Source organism: Uranotaenia lowii, chromosome 2, assembly GCF_029784155.1.
Source record: "Uranotaenia lowii strain MFRU-FL chromosome 2, ASM2978415v1, whole genome shotgun sequence".
NCBI classification, from domain to species: domain Eukaryota; kingdom Metazoa; phylum Arthropoda; class Insecta; order Diptera; family Culicidae; genus Uranotaenia; species Uranotaenia lowii.
Window position 1 is genome coordinate 215,807,050 of NC_073692.1, and position 19,430 is coordinate 215,826,479.

Here is a 19,430-nt window from a genome sequence, read left to right on the forward strand (position 1 = left end):
TAAATTACCAGGTACATAGTAATTTCAATATTGTTTCATGGGCACTTTCACAAAATCGATGTTAAACTTTTCGTGGTTGAAAATACTATAGCGCTGAAATGGTAAAATTATCATGACAGCGTCTTTGGGATGACCACTCAATTTTTTTCCGTGTAGGCGTTAAAGTCCCAGGAAAAAAAAGCACGCCATTTCTCGTTCGTAAAATTCTGTAAACAGGACGTGCGAACTGTCACCACAAAACGGAGCTACGTTATCGTGAATCAACCCATAGAAAGTACACTATGGTTTTTCTTATTCGCGGATTGATTTTGTTCAGTTTTTCTTAAATGACTTCTATTTTCATAGTTTTTTTTGCCATATGCACCGTTTTTTCCACGATTCCCGCGGATTAACACGTTATTTAAGAGAAAATATTTCAAGTCGTACATGTTAACAGCGGATTGTGTAATTTGTGTAAAATAATTTTCGTTTAATTATTTGTTTTACAATTTTGAAAAATCAAGAATATTTCCGTCTTTATATGTTTAGGATAATTGAGTCAAAAAAGATGGTGTATATATTTATAACATAGGGCAATTTAATTAAGATTCCAACGGCAAAAATAAACCTCTATAATTCTATAATCTATTATTATTTGGAGGCAACTCAAACTATATTGTCTTCAAACATTGGTTGGACGTGCTCCAAGAGCGCTTAACTGAGAAAAAGACCTATTTTAAAGATTTTATGTGTTGAACTAATGCAAATTGAGAAAAAAATTGATTTTTTCCAGTGTATGTTAGTGAACTTTGTAACAGTTTTCCAAGAAATAAAAGCGGGATATTTTGAGGGAAAAGCGGGACAGCGGGACATTCAACCGACGGGACATGTCCCGCTTTTGCGGGACGGATGGCAACCCTAGGTTAACATGCCGAAGGATGTTCGCTCCAATAGGGCTATAGGTCAATGAGACATTGGGCCGAAAGGTTGCAAAGCTGAATGAGCATTACACCAAATCGTCGTCAAGCCTAATGGTCGTAAGGCCGAATGGATTTTAGACCGAATGGTCGCTAGGCCGAATGTATGCTAGGTCGATAAGAAATATTAACGCTTGTTTGCATGTTGGAGCGAATGGTTCGTTAGGGGGAATGGCCATCAGGCCGGATGGATACATGACCGAATGATCGAAAGGCCGAATGGTCGAAAGGCCGAATGGATGCTAGGCTGAATGAATGCTAGGCCGAATGGTCAAAACGGCGAATGATCGTAAGGAATGATCATCAGGCCGTATGGTCATCAGGGCGAATGAATATAAGGCCGAATGGTCGTTTTTGCAATTTTTGTCATGGATGCTAGGCCTGCTTGACGACCATTCGGCCTAGCATCCATTCGGCCTTTCGACCATTCGGCCTTACGACTTTTCGGCCATACGACCATACGGCCAGATGACCATTCAGATTGTGCTAGCATTGAATGCTACCGGGAATTTACATGAGATGTGCAGTATTATCACTAGTAAACAGCCGATTCCTTTCTATCCATGTAGTCGCATGTAAATCTACGTGGATTTTTCTAAAGCGGGCCATAGACTACACAAATGGCCTGTACAAATTCGATGATTCCACGACGATTGTTTGATCTATGCTCGCCCACACACTATACAAACATTTTTCACGCGAACACATACGATTGCTGGCGAAAACAGCAACAGCAACAAAGAACCATCTCCACCCCGGCTGGGAGTATGTTTTGTACAAAATATTTCGATCCCGACCGAATTTACTCCAACCGTTTGGGCGCTCATTCAAGCAGTGCCATACACTATGCAAATCGTGTTTAAAGCGACAATATTTCATCGAATTTCATCGCATTTGTACAAATGTTGTGTAGTCTGTGGCCCGCTTAAGTGTGTACCCTCTTTTAAGCGGGCCACAGACTACACACTAAATTCATATATTTCTATACACAGCAAAAAATTTCTAAAAGTACACGGAATCTAAAACACGAGTGATCTATTTTTTCTTTAGTGTAATTACAAAAAGATGTAATTTTAAACTTCTTTCGCTGTAATACTAGCCTATTTTCCAAAATTGAATAGATATAAACTGTTTTGATTTAATTTTACACTACATCATGCGAAAATCAACCGGTCAACGAAATTTATATCACAAACAGTGTAAAATTATATCTGTTTGATTTAAAATTGAATGCAAATATTTAAATTGTGCCTTTTTATATTTCAAGTTAGTTTGCGCGTCGGGCACAATGTAAACAAGTCGGAAAATTATTCGGAAACGAGTCATTCAAAGGCGTAGCTACAGGTGCACTTTAAGAGTCTTTAAAGTAGTAAGTTTATGAGACGTGAAATAAAGAATATTGTTGAAACTGATAAGTTTTCTCTCCATTACAGCAAGGTCAGATTTTTCGCAGCGGCTGATATCCGGCCAGTGATTATCCGGAGAAACTTTTGTCAGAACAATTCGAGTGTGCAGGATGCTGACCGAAAAATTATGATTTCCGGAACCATTCGAGGATGCTGATCATGCTGATTCAAAAAACATCCCCGTGCTGGGAATCATCGGATGCAACAACAATATCAGCCTGACGCTTTCCGAATGGTTTTTATGTTCAGTTTTGTAAATAAATGTGAATTAAAAATGATACATGCGGCGTATTTATTCAAGACAAAAGCAAAAACCTTAATATTTAGAAAAAATATCAATATTTACGATAATAAATTTTAAAATTTACATCCCAGTGTATTTTTACACGACGGCTTTTGTGATCCAATCTCGTGCATTGATTTTGATCTAAATTTACACGCCTCAAAAATTACATCCTCGAAAAAAATACACCGTGATAGAATTTTACATCAAAATCGATGTTCCGTTTTCGTGCATCGTTTTCGATCTAAATTTACACGATTTTTTCTTGCTGTGTAGAAAATATTCCTTTCTTAAATTTAAAGTACACCATATGAAAGCGAATATTAATAGCTATCATTTGAACCACTAAAAAATTTTACACACTAAATTGATCTATGATAAAAAATGAGTATATAATAACTTTTTTCAAAAGTCAATAAATTTAAAGCCTTGCCAAAAAAAAAATCCCCGCTTTTCCTCAAACTCTTTTTACTATCAAGATATAGTTTAAGGTCCCAAAAATACAATGAAAAGATTCCAGGCACCTTAATGCACCGTTTTTTTTTTTAAATTTTATTCAAATAATGCTGAAAATATCATGCAAATGGGTATTTTTTACCCATTAATGAGTATAAATTTATCAAAGTTGATGTTGGTTTGTCAAAAAAAAGTTTCTCAAGATTGATCAATCATTTCACACATTTTTCTCTTGAGTATAATGAAATGTCTTGATGATATTTATCATTTAATGATCAATTAGTCCAAAACCCGGTTTTCAGAAGAAATTAAAATTAGGGTAAAAAATAACACCAAGTATCCTACTTTAAAAGTTGTTTATACAAAAATTTTGTTTGAATTTATTTGAAGTTAGTTAATATTAGAAAATCAAATTTGAAGATGAAGATTTTTCTACAAACATTTAAATTCTACCAATTTTTTTTAATCTGATTGAACCACACATAGCTTCCTGCACCTTTTGAAGAATGTTAGGAAGAAATTAGCGAAATCGTATTAAAATCGTATTCAAAATTGATTTTCTAACTTTGACGTTCATGACTCATAATGGCTACGATCCATTTTAGTTATGGTGTTCGAATTAAAATGATATTGTTCCACAGAATCAATTTTTGCTAAATTTATTTGAAAAAAAAAACATGCATTGATGGGTTGAATCTGAATTCTAGTCAAAATCAACAAACATTGAAGAAAATTTGTGAAATTTATAAAAAAAACACTGTAAATAAAGGTGTATTCTCTATCTTCACTTCTATCGAAGGCGGATTGCACATTTTACTTTCGTGAAGAAAACTACAGCTTGTTAGTTTCAGTAAACAAACTCACTTTCTTTAAGATACAAACGTTGTGATTTTTTTTTAATAAAAAAATATTATTTTAGGTGTAGATACTTTAAGATTTTTTTAAATTTCAAATTTTCTTTAAAACTTGTGAATTTTGTCAAAAAAATAAGTAAAAAAAATTTTTTACATTGTTTTTGTTAGATTTTAATAACTTGAGAAATATGAAAAACATTTATTCTAAACTTTTCAGGTATACATATATAAATGAAATTTCTGGAACAAATGAACGCATTTTAAGTATAAAACTCGTCATATTATTTTTCGGGGTTTCTTTTGATGATTTTTTTTCGATGATGTTTTTAAAAATTCGCTTATTTTACGTTTCGGTCTACTTTATTCGACAATCCTCAGAAACTATATGTATTACAGATAAATCTTTTTTTTTTCATATGTGATGAAAGAAATTAGAGAAACATGAACTATCAAAGAACGAAAGAACATAAGCCGTAAATATCATGAAAATTTCGAAAAAGATACAACGGCTCACCGACAGGACTTGAACCTGCAATCTCCGCTTCGGTACAACGGCGCGTTAGCCAATTCCACCACGGTGAACGTGATGGAACCGGCGAACACGAGCAATCAAGCTCTGCCGATCAACTGCTGGACCCTCTATCGAAACACCATGTATATCCCGCATGTGATCTTTCCCTCTATTGATCTCTCTTGTTTCTCTAACCCCACCCATCGACTCGGGATTTTAGCCGAGCGAGCACATGGTCGATTGCTTCGGGTTTGCCGCAACTTACGGTCAGATGAAGGAGCAATCAGTGCCGGTCAAGGTTCCGAGCAGACCAGTTACACAGGGAGGTGTTGCTCTGTTGAAATCAATACTGATGTTATGAAATCGCTTGGTACATCTTTGTACCTGAAAATGATCACATTTTCATATGTGATGAAAGAAATTAGAGAAACATGAACTATCAAAGAACGAAAGAACATTAGCCGTAAATATCATCATCTGACCGTAAGTTGCGGCAAACCCGAAGCAATCGACCATGTGCTCGCTCGGCTAAAATCCCGAGTCGATGGGTGGGGTTAGAGAAACAAGAGAGATCAATAGAGGGAAAGATCACATGCGGGATATACATGGTGTTTCGATAGAGGGTCCAGCAGTTGATCGGCAGAGCTTGATTGCTCGTGTTCGCCGGTTCCATCACGTTCACCGTGGTGGAATTGGCTAACGCGCCGTTGTACCGAAGCGGAGATTGCAGGTTCAAGTCCTGTCGGTGAGCCGTTGTATCTTTTTCGAAATTTTCATGATATTTACGGCTTATGTTCTTTCGTTCTTTGATAGTTCATGTTTCTCTAATTTCTTTCATCACATATGAAAATGTGATCATTTTCAAGTACAAAGATGTACCAAACGATTTCATAACATCAGTATTGAGATAAATCTTGAAATAAAAAAACTAAATTAAAATTTTAAAAGCCTAATTAAAATAATTATCAAAACACAAATTGGGAAACACTCACAAAAAGCAATTTTTTTCCTAGGGCAATTTTTTGCTTCTCTCTGCTTTTTTAAAAACATCACCGAACAAAATCAATAAAAGAAACCCCGAAAAATTACATCCAGCGGTGATCTAAATCGTCGTGAACTCGTCATATTAAGATTCCGTCGATCGTGCGAAAAAAAAACTGTTGCCCTTTATATTTCGTTTTATTGTTTATTTAAGACCACACGAGTGCTAAATTAAGTTTGAAGATCCCTTTTAAACGTTCAAAGGATCACAATGTGGTTCAAAATGAGTTGCAATTTATTTTGAAACCCCCTTTTTAAAAATTCCCAGATTGTAGATTCGAAATTCTGTATTCATAACACCAGATCTCGACATATAAAGCATTTTTTATCCATTTGCTTGGATTATATTGATTTCCTTAACTTCTCGTTGAGATAAGCTTGCCAGGTTGCCCGATTTTACAAGGACTCGCTCTGTTTTCTGAAACAAAGTTTGAGAAACGTCTGGACCACAACAAAAAAATAATCTCCTAAACGAAATTTTTGAATCAATTTTTTTATCAAAATCTACATTAACGATTTTTGATTCAAAATCTTGTGATGTGTTTCGATGTAAAAATAATTATTTAAGTGTTATTTCTTCTTGTTTTGTTCTGAATTATTCTGGAGTTTTTCCAAAAATTGTTTGGATGCTGGCCAGATCATGAGTCAAAAACTCCTGGGCTTTGCCAGATTGTGAAATAAAGTTGCCAGGATTTGTACGGCTAAACTAAGTGTGAAAAAAATTTGAGCAATCTCAACTTAATCTGACCATTCTAATATTACGTAACGCGTTTAAGGGGGGAGAGGGGTGTATAGTAGCTTGTTACACTATGTGAATTTTGAATAGAAAACTTTATGTGAATCGTGTTTTACCTGCGGTGAGGAGAGGGGGAAAGCTATAAAATGGTCGAAAACTACCCGATCAGGAGAGCATATCAAAATAATAACCCAAACGTATCTCATCAAGATATTTAAATCTGATTTAGTTATAATTAAGTACTCAAAATTTTCGATTTTAAGTTTCTCCAATCTGAATTATATCTTATTCTTATTGACAGACTTGAATGGGGTTGAGCTCATTTTCCATGATAAAGATTTTTTTTCGGATTGTCCTAAAATAAAATGATTATATCTTATTTTGATATACGTACAACTTTTTCTGAAACACGGACATCGAAGTCAACGGCCCAAACCGTGCATTAATGAGTTTCGCTCAACCGATCCATAAATTTGAATCCAACTTTTAGGAAACCAAAAATGGACCATGGTTTTAGCATTTAATGTGGTTCATTGACATTCCACTAGAAATTTTTCTCGAAACACTCATATCTTGATAAGTTATAATTTTGATAGGTTTTGTTCTGCTCAATATCAAACTAATGCTATCTGAACGAGATATAATCTTGAAAGGAGCATATCTAAAATTGATATAATTTAGCTATGATCGCAAAGATTTTTTGATATAATTTGAGATATTTTAACATCCTACGAGTACTGAATAATTACTCACTTAGATAGCAAAAAAGTTAGTATCAAAATATCTCATCTTGATATAATTTAGTTTTTTCCTCCTGATCGGGTATGCTATGTAATATTTGAATGGTTTCAAGGTGATTTTTGAGGGTAAAAATTCGAATCTTTGAGCAAGTCAGTTTGCACAGGTCCAATTTTAGACAAATTAACATATGATCAGTGTTTTGAAATTTGACATGAAAATGACCAGTAATTAAAAAAATGTTTCTAAATAATTTTTTTAATTTTTTCTCTCAATTTTTTTACAGGATCTAAGGTTATGTGAAATTAAAAGTACCCATTAGCCAAAGCAACAAGACGGAGAGGAAAGTAAACGTTGCCCTCCGGGAGGAGTTGGACAAGAAAAGCCAACTCAAAGTGTGAACGTACGTAAGTGATAAAAGTGTATAAGAAAATTGAAATCGACATCGAAGAGATTATAACATCGTTCGGAGATTAGAGAATCGAAAAAAAATCCCACAATCAGACGACGACGGAGCAAAGAAAAACTTTAAAAACTTCAGAGTATTGAGGATAGATAATATTGTAAGTGATGGTAGAAACTCGCATAGTCTTGAACAAAGAGTAAATGGATACGAATTGCCAAAAACAAAAAAAAACAATAATTAAAATTGCACGATTCAGTTTTCTTTTAAATGAAAATAGAGTTAACCTGCAAATAAGTTTTCGGGTTTACTTGGAAGAAACTTAAGATGAATGGTTTATCTCGAGTTTCCTCCACAAAAACAGATTCCAAATTCATGAGCTCACAACTGGGTTAGCCTCCTACTAGCCAATATTCATTCAGAATCAGTGAGGAAGAGATCTTCTTCTGTTTCGTTTGATCTTTCTTCATTTCTTAATGCTTTTAAACTTCGCAACATCAGAAAGAAATCTTTGGCAGATTGGATTGATGCCGCAGATTTCTGCCGCCCGTTGTTGTTCAGGATTGTTGTTTTTCTTTCCCCATCGCCACAAAGAATGGGGAAAATCCCACGCACGGTGCGCTGTAAGCCATTGTGGACGAAAAACGAAAACATTTCAAACTAGCACAGTCGGAAATTAAAGATTCTATCTTTCCGAATGACAGGAAGACAATCGGTTGTTGTTTTTCCTCGAAGCATACATTTTTCATCTGCAAAACACTTCCTGATACAGAAGGTTAGAAAAAAGTTGAAGCAAAAGAACGTGCCACAAATTTCTAGATTTTTCAAAGTGATAAAACTGAAATTGAATTCAATTTTCAAACCTCATTCAAGATTCAAACTTCTGAGAAAAAAACATCAAAACAAATTTCAAAACCTCTTCGGAAAAATCTTCCAACGAGATGAATTGTATCACGAGTATTCTTTTAAACTAAAATTCATAAGGTTCCGAAGTTGATTCAACCAAATCGATAGAAGTTTTAAGTAAGAATGGTTTTAATAATGAATTATGGAGCTAAAAATTTTGATGAAACATTTATTCCGAATTCATGAAATATAATGTGAAGCGTTTTCACTTCGTTAAAACAGGTTGTTTAATGCTGAAAGTATAAGTAAACGGCCGAAGGATTATTGTTTGTTATTTCATTGAATGTTTGAGAGAGATTATTTCTATAATTCTGTTATTTTTGAACGAAAAGTTGTAAAAAAACCCCTAGTAGCTTCTGAAGATAAGCCAACAAAACTTACACGCAAACTACCAGAATACCCGTCATTTTAATACAATAAAAAGTTAAAAGTGAGAATAAATTGAAAATTACTCACAAAGTCAAAAAGAAGAGTTACAATTTTATAGGAAAAAGTTAAAATTGGAAGCAAGAAATGGAAGAAACGTTTAGGTTCGTGAAAAATGAGCAAACAGAAACTATAACATGTGCTAAAAAATGGGAGAGGAAACGAAAAAAAATATGCCGAGCTGGCCAAAACTCGAAGCATCAGCTTGTGCATGGAAGTGATTACAAACTCGGTGCACTTGATTGAAGCTCAAGATGAGTATATATAAATAAAGAGTAAAAAAACACAAGTTGAAACCCAGAAATGAAAAGCCAGCGCTGTTGAGGTAAAGTAAGAAAAAGAAAAAAAACATGAAATCTTGTGCCAATAAACATTTTTGCGAACGGAAGCTGAATCGAGCATAGAAATCATTATTTGTAAAGTTTTTCCGTAGGGTAGAAACCATTTGTTCTCTCTTTCCAGACACACAAACAGCACACAGTTTTGCAATCAGACCGGGTTGCATCCAATAGAGTTATCAATACATTGTAGTGCTCTTCAGTTAGTGAAAAGTGATACGATTGCAAAACCATTTCATCCCCCACATTTGCCATAGATAATCCAACCGGAAAGTAGTAAAAAGAGAAACAGTTTCGTTGCTTCACAATCTTAAAAGTGAGGGTGGGTCCGAAGCTTGAATTAACTTTTGTTTAATTTTAAAACTGTTTGTATCATTTGAGAGTTTTTATTTTAAAGGAGGAAAATTAAAATGATTTATACACCTACTAATGATACCGATCTCAAAGAAACATAATTAAGATCAATGCTTTACTCAAATTGAAACTGAAAAAGAGATGGATCTTTGTTTACACCGAAAGGTACGCGCTAAACCTCGTATTTGGCTTATCGATAATTCGAAGTAGTCTCTGATTGTCCAAAATAAGTCATCTCTACTGCTGACGATCCAGAGCATCTTCTCTTCTTCATATTGGAGGAAATCTTCGAAAGTTCGTATTTCTGGGGCTTGGCTTCACCAAAACGGACTTCTAAGCTGGCCTCTTCTTGGATGACCTTCTCCCAATCAAAGGCATCTTCGAAAAGCTGGTTCACATTTCTTTGCAGCATATGCTTTATCTCCACGAATGCAGCGTATGCTTTCGAATCTCGATTCCTATTGCTGTGCTAAGCAATGTAAAGTTGCTCCACGGATCTTTTTTAGGATCAATATTTAGAGTTTTTAGAACATTTGACCTCCAGACATGTTAAAATCTCGAATCTTCTTACGCCCACTTTACCATATTTGCATATCGATTCTATTCTGCAGTGATGCTATTGATAGGATCAACTCGGAAAGCATCAGGAAGTGAGCTTTGAATAAACTCGGATAAACATCAGCAAAAAGAACAGTTCAACGAATTCAAAGTTTAAACTTGTGTTCCTTCGGCAGCCGAACACATCAATCGGACAACGCCGTTTCACATTGTTAAAAGTGGGACAAGGGAACGGGAAATAAGCGATAGGGCGGTTTGAGGTACTGTTCACTCGTTTTGTTGGGCTACGAACGTTCGTGCGTATTTTGTGTTCGGTAAGCTTCGTTCTGTTGTTCCGTTGTTTGATTTTATTCTGCGATGCTTCGAAATCATCAATGCAGAAGTGTTCTTTTCGTTTTGAGCGCATTCAAATATCTACAGTTTTGGACCGATCTTATACCGGTTGTAAAAAAAAGGTTGAGTTGAAGCTGCTAGAAAGGACCACGGATGTGGTTGCTTTGGTCTGGATTTGGGTCTAAATCAACTGTTTGGACCACGAATACAGGTGCTCTGATGATCGATATTGAATACCAAATCACCAGACTGAGAAATCTCTTCTGAGAAGTTTATTCTGTTTGCGAGATCTTATGAAATTCTTCCAGTAGTCTTACCGTGGTTAGTAGAGACGGGGAGAACGGCCCATTTCAATAAGTGGATCAGAGCCGTTCACTCAAATCAATGAGACGGTTCATTTGAGCGGCCTAGAAATAAACTGTGTCTTGCAGCTCAACAAAAACTGAAGAGCGAAGAACAGCAGAAAGCCCTCCGTTTGTTCTCTCGAACCAAATGAGCCGTGGTGGGAGGTTAAAAAAAAGCCACGACACGGCTCGAAAAAGAACCTTATTTCGAAAAAGAGCCAAGGTTCAAAAAAGTGCTGGCACTCTCCGCTCAACTCTCGTCAATAAATTTAACGGCAAGAGCGAAGTCTGGAGAGCCGTTCGATTCGATCGAAAGATCGGCTCGCCCAACATTTTCTCCTTGGTTGTTTTTTGAACCGTTTCTCTTTTTCGAACCGTGGTTCTTCGAGTGACCTGTCTCCGCTCTTCAGTTTATGAAGCTTGTATAGTGATGGGAGATAACCCAAGAGCTGCTTATTTGAACCGGCTCTTTTGGAAAGAACGAACGAACCATGGCTCGCTCGAACCACGTTTCTATTGATTCGGCCCTCCACTCTTAGCTCTTGCATTTTGCATTGTACTAAGGGTAGCAGTAAAAATTTTCAACCATTGTTGTGTTGAGCGGAGTGTCCCGGCTGATTTTCGAACCATGGTTCTTTTTTTAAGTGCCATACATGAGCGCTCAGGAGCCAAACGTTCTGTTTTGGAGAACCAGTTCAAATGAGCGGCTCTTGAGCAATCGTGTATCACTAGCCTGGGTATTATCCACGTTAAGACAATAGCAAGTCTGTGTCTTCATAAGTCATCAAAATTCTTGCGAAATTCAGTTTAAACCTTGATTTGTAAGCTATCACTCCAAATTCGTTTACCAAAACGAATAAGTTATTACAACCCGCCTTATCTACATAGAAATAGGTGTCCAGACCAGGTTTTCTCGCGTCCACAGATTAACAAATCACTTCCCAAGCTGTCGAAGCTATAATTATCGATGGCGGTTTTTCCACATTCATCCCGGCGTTTCAACTCACTGATGTTTTAAAGTGAATCATCATGCATATGTTCGACTATTTTAGTCTGAACAGCCTTTAGTAGAGGCTCTACTCTGCAAGTTACGCCTTAAAATGGGATTTTTCTTCAAATCACCTGTGAATTCAGCACTGAGCTCATGGTCGTTCTCTCTGTGGCTCTGGAACAGCATAACGCAAGAGACTTGAGTGTTTTGGGTTATGCCCAACAATATTTTTGAGTAGTGTTGCTCCATTTCGCTGATATAGGTTGAGAATTCGGCTTTTCCTTTGGCAACAATGCGGAATCCAAACAACTTTTAAAAAAATACTTCGTATTGATAGAGAACAGCTATGGATAAAAGTTTATAGGGACCTTAGAAGGTGATTAACTTTATAGCTACTTCATGCTGATCATGAGACCGTTTCTTACTGATACTGTGGCATTGATTCCGTATGACATTGGACATTGGAGAATATGCAGAATTCATTTGGTGTGAAATGGGGAAAGAACATACTAAAGTAGACCCATAGCAGCGGCTTATAAATATTCGGAATTCTGCAGTATGTGTATCTTTGCTACAGACCTGTGAACAGAGGGGTAGAGCGAATAGCTGAAATAACTCGTTGTGGATAAAAGTCTTACAACATCCAGAATCTGTAGTAAGGGGGATAGCACACTAAATGGCTCAATCTGCAACCAGTGGATGGAGTGGTCTCAGTTAATCTCAATCTCAGACTTAATCGTCAACGTATAACTACCTCGGCAGATTGCCAGGTCGTGAAATAGGAGAGAAAGATATGCACCATTCAAGCCGCGGGCGTACCTATTTCGCGACTTTGACGTTATGAGGTTTCCACATTTGGCGAGCTTTCCCAGCAAACATTATTGAAGGTATGTATATTTCTCAACAACTTTGTTATAAGTTTCATATAAATTATAGAACGATCGTATGAAACTCGAAAAAACAGCATTTACCTACCAAAGTGGAGGAAATATACATACATATTTTCAAATTCTGACTAAAGCGATAAGAGTAAACGAATTGGACGATATTCGACACCTTATTCATACATACTGAAAGAATGCAAGAGAGCACAAGTTTTTTCTCTCAACGCATGCGAACCGTTGCCAGCGACAATATTAGCCGCTTCTGTCATTGGACAATTCTTGCAAATACACTATCTGATTTTAAGAAATCTGTTTGCACTGCTAGTCGCAGAGAGAACAACAAAGCTGTTCTCTCACTTGACCTACGCCGGAGAAAAAAATGAACGAAATCGCCTTCAAAATTTGCAAACATGGCGGACTTTTAATTATATCCGATTTAATCCGACTTCGTGTAACGATTTTTACGACCTTTTACTTGCGTTAGTTGGAATTACGATTCACAGTAACGTTATTCAATTACTTGAGTTATCGTGTTTAATGCGATTCTATGTTTGCTGGGTTCCAGAAGCCGATTTTTTAGCTGTGCTTAATTGCGAGCTAAATATGCTGCGCCGAATTGCGAGCCTCGGATGTTGTGTTTGCGTAAAAACTGGACGAGCTGAGCTGTAAAGCTGCTCCTGCGAGCCGAGTGTGCTGCGCCGATTTGCGATACAAGTAGGCTGCGCCTAAGAGTGCAAAGTGGCTGCGCCTGAATACGAGCCAAGTAGGCTGTGCTTGAATGCAAGCTTTGTACTGCGCCAAATGCGAGCCAAGTCGGCTGCGCCTGAATGCGATCTTTGTGCTGCGCTTATGCGACCAAAATGTCTGCGCCTAAATGCGAGCCAAGTAGGCTGCGCCTGAACGCAAGGTTTATGCTGCGTCAATAACGAGCCAAGTGAACTGCCCCTTAATGCGACCTTTTTCTGCTGCGTAAAATGCAAGCCAAATGTGTTGAGCCTAATGCGAGCGATGTGCTGCGACTAATGCGAGCCAAATTAGCTGCGCCTAAATGCAAGCTACGTGCTACACGTGCTAAATGCGAGTCGAATGAACAAAGCCGGCATGCGAGCTCTGTGTTGCACCTGAATGTGTATGCGAGCTGTATGTGCGTTGAGCTCAGTTGCACTGAATGTGATCTAAATGAGCTGCGAAATAAGGCTAAGTCAATTGAATACACCTGATTGCGACTTCTCTTTAAAGCGAGTTCAAATGTGCTGCGCCTACATTCATATATGCGAGTTAAGTGTATTACGCAATATAAGAGCTGATACTAGCTGTACAGCACTAAATATATGCTTACGGAATATGTGAACTGCCTCACATGCTAATTATTGCACCAGCTAGATTGCAAAAGATCTAAATTATTAGAATTTTTTCATCACTTTTCCGGAGAGGAGGCTGAATGTGCGGGTCAGACTCAATATGAGAAGCGCAGTGCATATTATATGGCACCTCTACGGGCATATGCACGTGTGATGAGCTGGTCGTTATCTATCGCTAGCGCAATAGATCTCTCTTGTACATATAGGCCACGGGCGTATCTATATCGCGTTTTTGGCAGTAGGTAGTTTCCACACGAACGACTTTATTCTTGTTATTGTTCTTCAACCGTTGATCGACTGCAAATATTTTTCAAATTTGAAATATTTGAAATTGAAATTGGCGTTTGGGCTCACTATTCACTTCAACCAATCATCCGGAGCCCAGGGTACCTGGGAGCAACCATAGCTAGCGGCGATGGCCATCATTCAGAAGCAGAACAAACCACAAGTCTACTCGGTAGAGATGGTTTCCCCTCAACGAGGTGTGAACACTCCGGAATGAGGACAGCTCCACTGATCTGATTTGGGCGATTTTTTTAAACGACGTGCTCCGTTCAAGTTAGAGAATGATAGATTTAAACGGCACGTGCAGCTACCATCAGGTAGTTCAGCTGGGTAGAGTGGCTCTCGACGCCGGGTAAGCCATTTGAGTCGGACTAGGATGACGTCTTCGTCGGGAATCATTCGAGTCGATGCGTTGAGTCCCGCGCATGAGCTGTGACAGGCCCGAGTCTAGGATAAGCTGCTCTCGATCGACACACGACAGGTATAGAGGTGGCAAACTTCGAATTCTGGAGATAAAAGGTCAAGCTTCGAGTCGTTTGAGGAGAGGTCAGGCCTCGAGTCTTCAGGAGGAGAGTTTTGTGTGGTCAACCCCGAGTCTTAACGATAAGAGGTCAGGCCTTTAATCAACAAGAAGAGGGGTATAAGTGGTTACCTCGAGTCATTACGAGGAGAGCTTGGATCTCGAGTCACTAGAGAAGAGATCGAGCATTGAGTCGTGCAGAAGAGAGGTTTGTGTATGTCAATTTCGAGTTGATGCGAGGAGGGGTCGGATCTCGAGTCGTATGAAGGGGGATCAGGCCTCAAATAGCGATGAAGAGAGATTTATGTGGGAATCTCGAGTCATTGCGAGGAGGTGTCGGTTCTTAAGTCGTTAGAAAAGAGTTCAGACGCCGCGGAGACTGGCAAAAGCAAATCGGGCTTTTCTGATCCGAGTTTCTATGTCCTTCTCGGTACAACCATCAGGCATAATCTGGCTGCCTAGGTACTGGAAGCACTCGACTTACTCAACCTGTTACCCAGCTACTACGAAATTGGAAGGATTTCCTGTGTTGATCTCCATCGACTTGGTCTTTCCGACATTGACTTTGAGACCTGCTGGCTTGGAGCTTTCGGTGAGGTCTTCAAGTTGGCTGTGCATGTCTTGTTGTCTTTAAATGAGCAAAACAATATCGTCTGCCAGGTCAAGGTCGTTCAGTTGCTCCATTCCACGGCAATCCTCGGTTTGGTCTACAGTCATTCGATACAGTCATGATTCCATCCATTACGATGAGCAAAAGTAGCGGTGACCCTTATCTAGCTCCAGCAGTCACCGTGAGAGGATCATACAAGACACTTGCACTAAATTGCCTCGTACTCTACTTCGATGAGATTGACTAGTTTTTTCGGGGACTACTCGTCACCTTCGAGCCACCCAGAGGTTTTCGTGGTTCAGTCGTTCGAAAAATTTTTCGAAATCAACTAACACCAGCAAAAGAGAGTCCTGGAATTCGTTGATTTGTTCCAGTATTATTCGTAGCGTTGTGATGTGGTCCACACATGACCGTCCGGATCGGAATCCAGCTTGTTGCCGTCGGACTGTAGCGTCGATTTTCTCCTGGATCCTGATCAGGATCACTTTGCAGAGTACTTTGAGAGTTGTACAGATCAAAGTTATGCCACTCTAGTTACCGCACTCGATCAGGTCTCCTCTCTTCGGGACCTTTACGAAGATACCCTAAATTGGTGCTGACAAGGCAGCATCTCAGCTGGAATGCAATCGATTCCATGCTCTTTGTTGGATTTCATGTATTTGATTGCAACTTCAATTTCAGCCAGCGAGGACGATTCCGAGTTGACGCCGTTAATGCGACTTACTGTTGGTGCTTCGAGCTGCGGGTTCTGTTGGTCATCGCTATTTGTGACTCTGAAGAGTTGTTCAAACGTTCAACGTTTGAGCTGATTTGTTAGATTTGTCAACAGCTGAACTGCTCGGTCTTTCAGAAGCATTCTTGCATTAGTCCTTGCACCACTAAGGCAGCGAGAAATGTCACAATGTAATCGGATATCTCAAATGGCAACGGCTCGCTTTCTCTCTCTCTCTCTCTTTGACTAGGCAGTTAGTCCAGGCTCTCTTGTCTCGTCTACAAGCTAACAATACTTCAAAAAGAGAGACTGAAAGCATAATCAACTCAAGGGCTCTAAGCTACCTTCCCCTTGATTTAGCGGAAGATGAAGCACGATGAAGCGTTAATACTGCTGAACTTTTAGTTGACGTGACGTAATGATTCCCAGTTTGGTTCAGATGAATTTCCCAAATGTTGGAAGAAAGGAAAGAACTGCATACTTTTTCACGAATCGTTGTCTAAATTTGTGTTCCTGTGGAGCTCATTTTGAGCTCAATGAAAAGGCAACAACACACAACGGTATCATTATCTTGAAATCACTATGGAGTTGTTTTGGTGCCGAATGGCATGCGTTTAAATTCGTTTGTCTATTCTCTATGAAATTCGCACAGGTTAAATAACAAATTAAAAGTTGGATCCGTTTCGCTCAAGCTGTGTTCGTTATTACAAAAACATAGGTTTTAGTTTTTTTTTTTTCAATAAAACTAGCAGTTTTATTTCAAATAGCTAGAAGTTGATTTTTTCCTAAACATTTAAGCTTTGGACACACCAGTCTGGAAAACAAATTCAGTCACAAAAATCTCGTAAAATTGCAATTTCATAGTTCAGATCATCCTTTCATTGTTTTCAACACTTCATCCAGAGAGACATAAATAACCATTTTCAATCGTTTGTAGATTAGAATACAATCAAACAAGAACAGAAAAAAGCAACCCAACAGCATAACAGATAAAAAAAATAATCCCCTAGCAGGAGCAAACGGCGCTAAAATGGATGAAGAAAAAAATATGAAAAAAACCAGAACAATAAATACTCTACAACGTAGGAAAAAAGGAAAACTTGCCAACTCGTTTGCTCCGAAATCTTCCAAATTCGAGTATCTTTCTCTTCATTCTAGTATTTAGTAGTTGGTAGAAGGACATTTCCTCTTCTGTTCCTTATACCACACTTAGATAAAGACAACAAACAAACAAAAAGTAAAATAAAAATCGAAAGAAAAAGAAGATTTCATCCAAAGTTGACTCAAACAAACAAATCAAAAACCAAATCGCAACTCTCGGGAAACGAATGCCAAAAAGTTAGAAAAAAACGGAAAACCGAAGCATTTGAAAATAAAATTCAAAACAAAACTGAAACGACGCGATGCAAAACCATTTGAGAGGAAAATCCCCGCCCCGATAAAGCCAATAACAATAACGAGCAGAAGTAAGTGGAAGAACAATTGCTGAGATAATAATACAAGAGAGAGAAGCAAAAAAAAACGACGTCAAAGTAGAGAATTACACAACTCACCCAACCAGATGCCAAAAGATTTCCTCGGTCCTCTCGCGGTGAACGCTTTTCGGGACACGCATTCTTCCGATTTCACTTGGTTGGCGTAATGTTTTGGAAAATTTTCCGTTGGAAGGAATTCAGTCGAAATGCTGCTGTCAAAATGTGGTCTGTTTTATCTCTTCGAAGGAGTAAATAAACACAAGTGGCCATTTGAAAGGATACGTTTTTGGTTTTAGAACCAAACGCTGGTTTCTTTCTTTTTTTTATGGGACTGATATACTAGAAACGCTGAATGCATGTGTGAAATTGGTTTTTATGGGAATTTTTTTTAAAGAAACTCTATAACTATCGTATCAAAAATTAAAGTTTTTTCAAATATGCAGCACTGCTGTTATTATTTATTCCAATTTAGACAACTCATGAATAATGCTTTTATTTTTAATTAACTGATCAACGAGAAATGCGATTGATTCCATGAATTTTATCCAATTTGTTAAACAGCCCTTCTCTGATGTGTGTGTGTCCAATTTCACAGAAATAAGCTTTTCATCCGACCCATTGAAGTAAATCGTTTAATAATCGTCCCTCGTTAGCCAAATTCCCCATAACAGTCAATCGTGCGCCAAACGGACGAGTTGAACTTTCCGTAGGTAAAAACAAATCGAAATGAATGCCGGTTACATTACACAATACGCCAGCGTGACCCCAAAAACGTTCACCGAGAAATGGTGGGATTGCTTCAATTGTTTGCTTTATGGGATAGTAATAAATAAATGAATGGAATGGATTACGCAAACATAACCCCCCCTGGGATTGGTTATGCGGAGAAAGCAATTTTGCGCGTGAAAAAATATTTTAAATCAATGGATTTTAAAAACAGTCACAAACGAGAGGTCATCGAGACAAATTGGCGCTTGTCAGAAACAAAATGGCAAAGGCCAATCCAAATTGTCATCGGCAACGCTAGGGATTTCATTGGGAAAGGGAATTTGTAAGTGATCCCTCGAACAAGGAGGGGTGGTGTGTCAATAAAATCTTATTAGCGAAATTGATTTATTGTCTGATTCTCACTGACTATGTCAATAGCTGCACATGGATTGGTGCAAAAAAACCCAAAAATGAAAACATTCGACGGTTTAACCGAGGAGAGTTGGTCGAAACTGCAGCCACGAGAGAGAGAGAGTCGTTAAAATAATAACAAAAAACTAATAATAATTATATTTGAAAATAACAACACTACAACAGACAGTCACAACACAAAAGTAATTACTAACGTAATATTTAATGGTAAGAAATCTGAAAAACAATTAAAGTAATAATAAATTGTTAATAAAATTTATTCGGTGTTTGAGAATTTTATGATGACAGTTGCGTATCATTAGATATTTTTAGATTGTAGCGCAAAAGCAATAAGGTAAGTATTTTTTAATGAAAAATAGTGGTCAAACAGAGTTCAGTAAGTTCAGTTCTGTAAGATCTTGCAAGTAAAGGGTGATACGGTCAAAATTTTGTCAAGGGAAAACGCGTGTAAATCGGTGAAATCGTTTATTTAAAAAATCAAATTAAATTTCTTTTTCAAGTGTAATTAGTATAAAATTCAGGATATATATTCAGTTTGGCTTCCGCTTTTCCAAATCTGAATTGCCGGGCCTTACGCTTAACCCCTGCCATCAGATTTTGTACAGCCACCTTGTCCACCTTCTTCGCCGCAGAAAGCCAGTTTGCCTTGAACTGTTGCTCGTCCTTAGCAGTTTTTTTGGTCTTATTTAGGTTCCGCTTGACAAAAGCACAGTATTTCTCAATTGGGCGGAGCTCTGGCGTGTTGGGAGGGTTCTTGTCCTTGGGAACCACCTGCACGTTATTGGCGGCGTACCACTCCATGGCTTTTT

The 19,430-nt window shown here is 37.9% G+C and overlaps 1 protein-coding gene across 4 annotated transcripts in view; it reads left to right on the forward strand.

The window, feature by feature from the left end:
• The window catches only part of LOC129746044 (mucin-2-like), a 639,333-nt gene extending 620,453 nt beyond the window's left edge, over positions 1–18,880 (forward strand). For all 4 annotated transcript variants that reach the window (XM_055739468.1, XM_055739470.1, XM_055739469.1 and 1 more), the window contains one exon: positions 7,268–18,880. The gene's annotated coding sequence lies outside the window, so the exon portion shown is untranslated. The remainder of the gene's footprint in view (positions 1–7,267) is intronic.
• Positions 18,881–19,430: the final 550 nt, after the last annotated feature.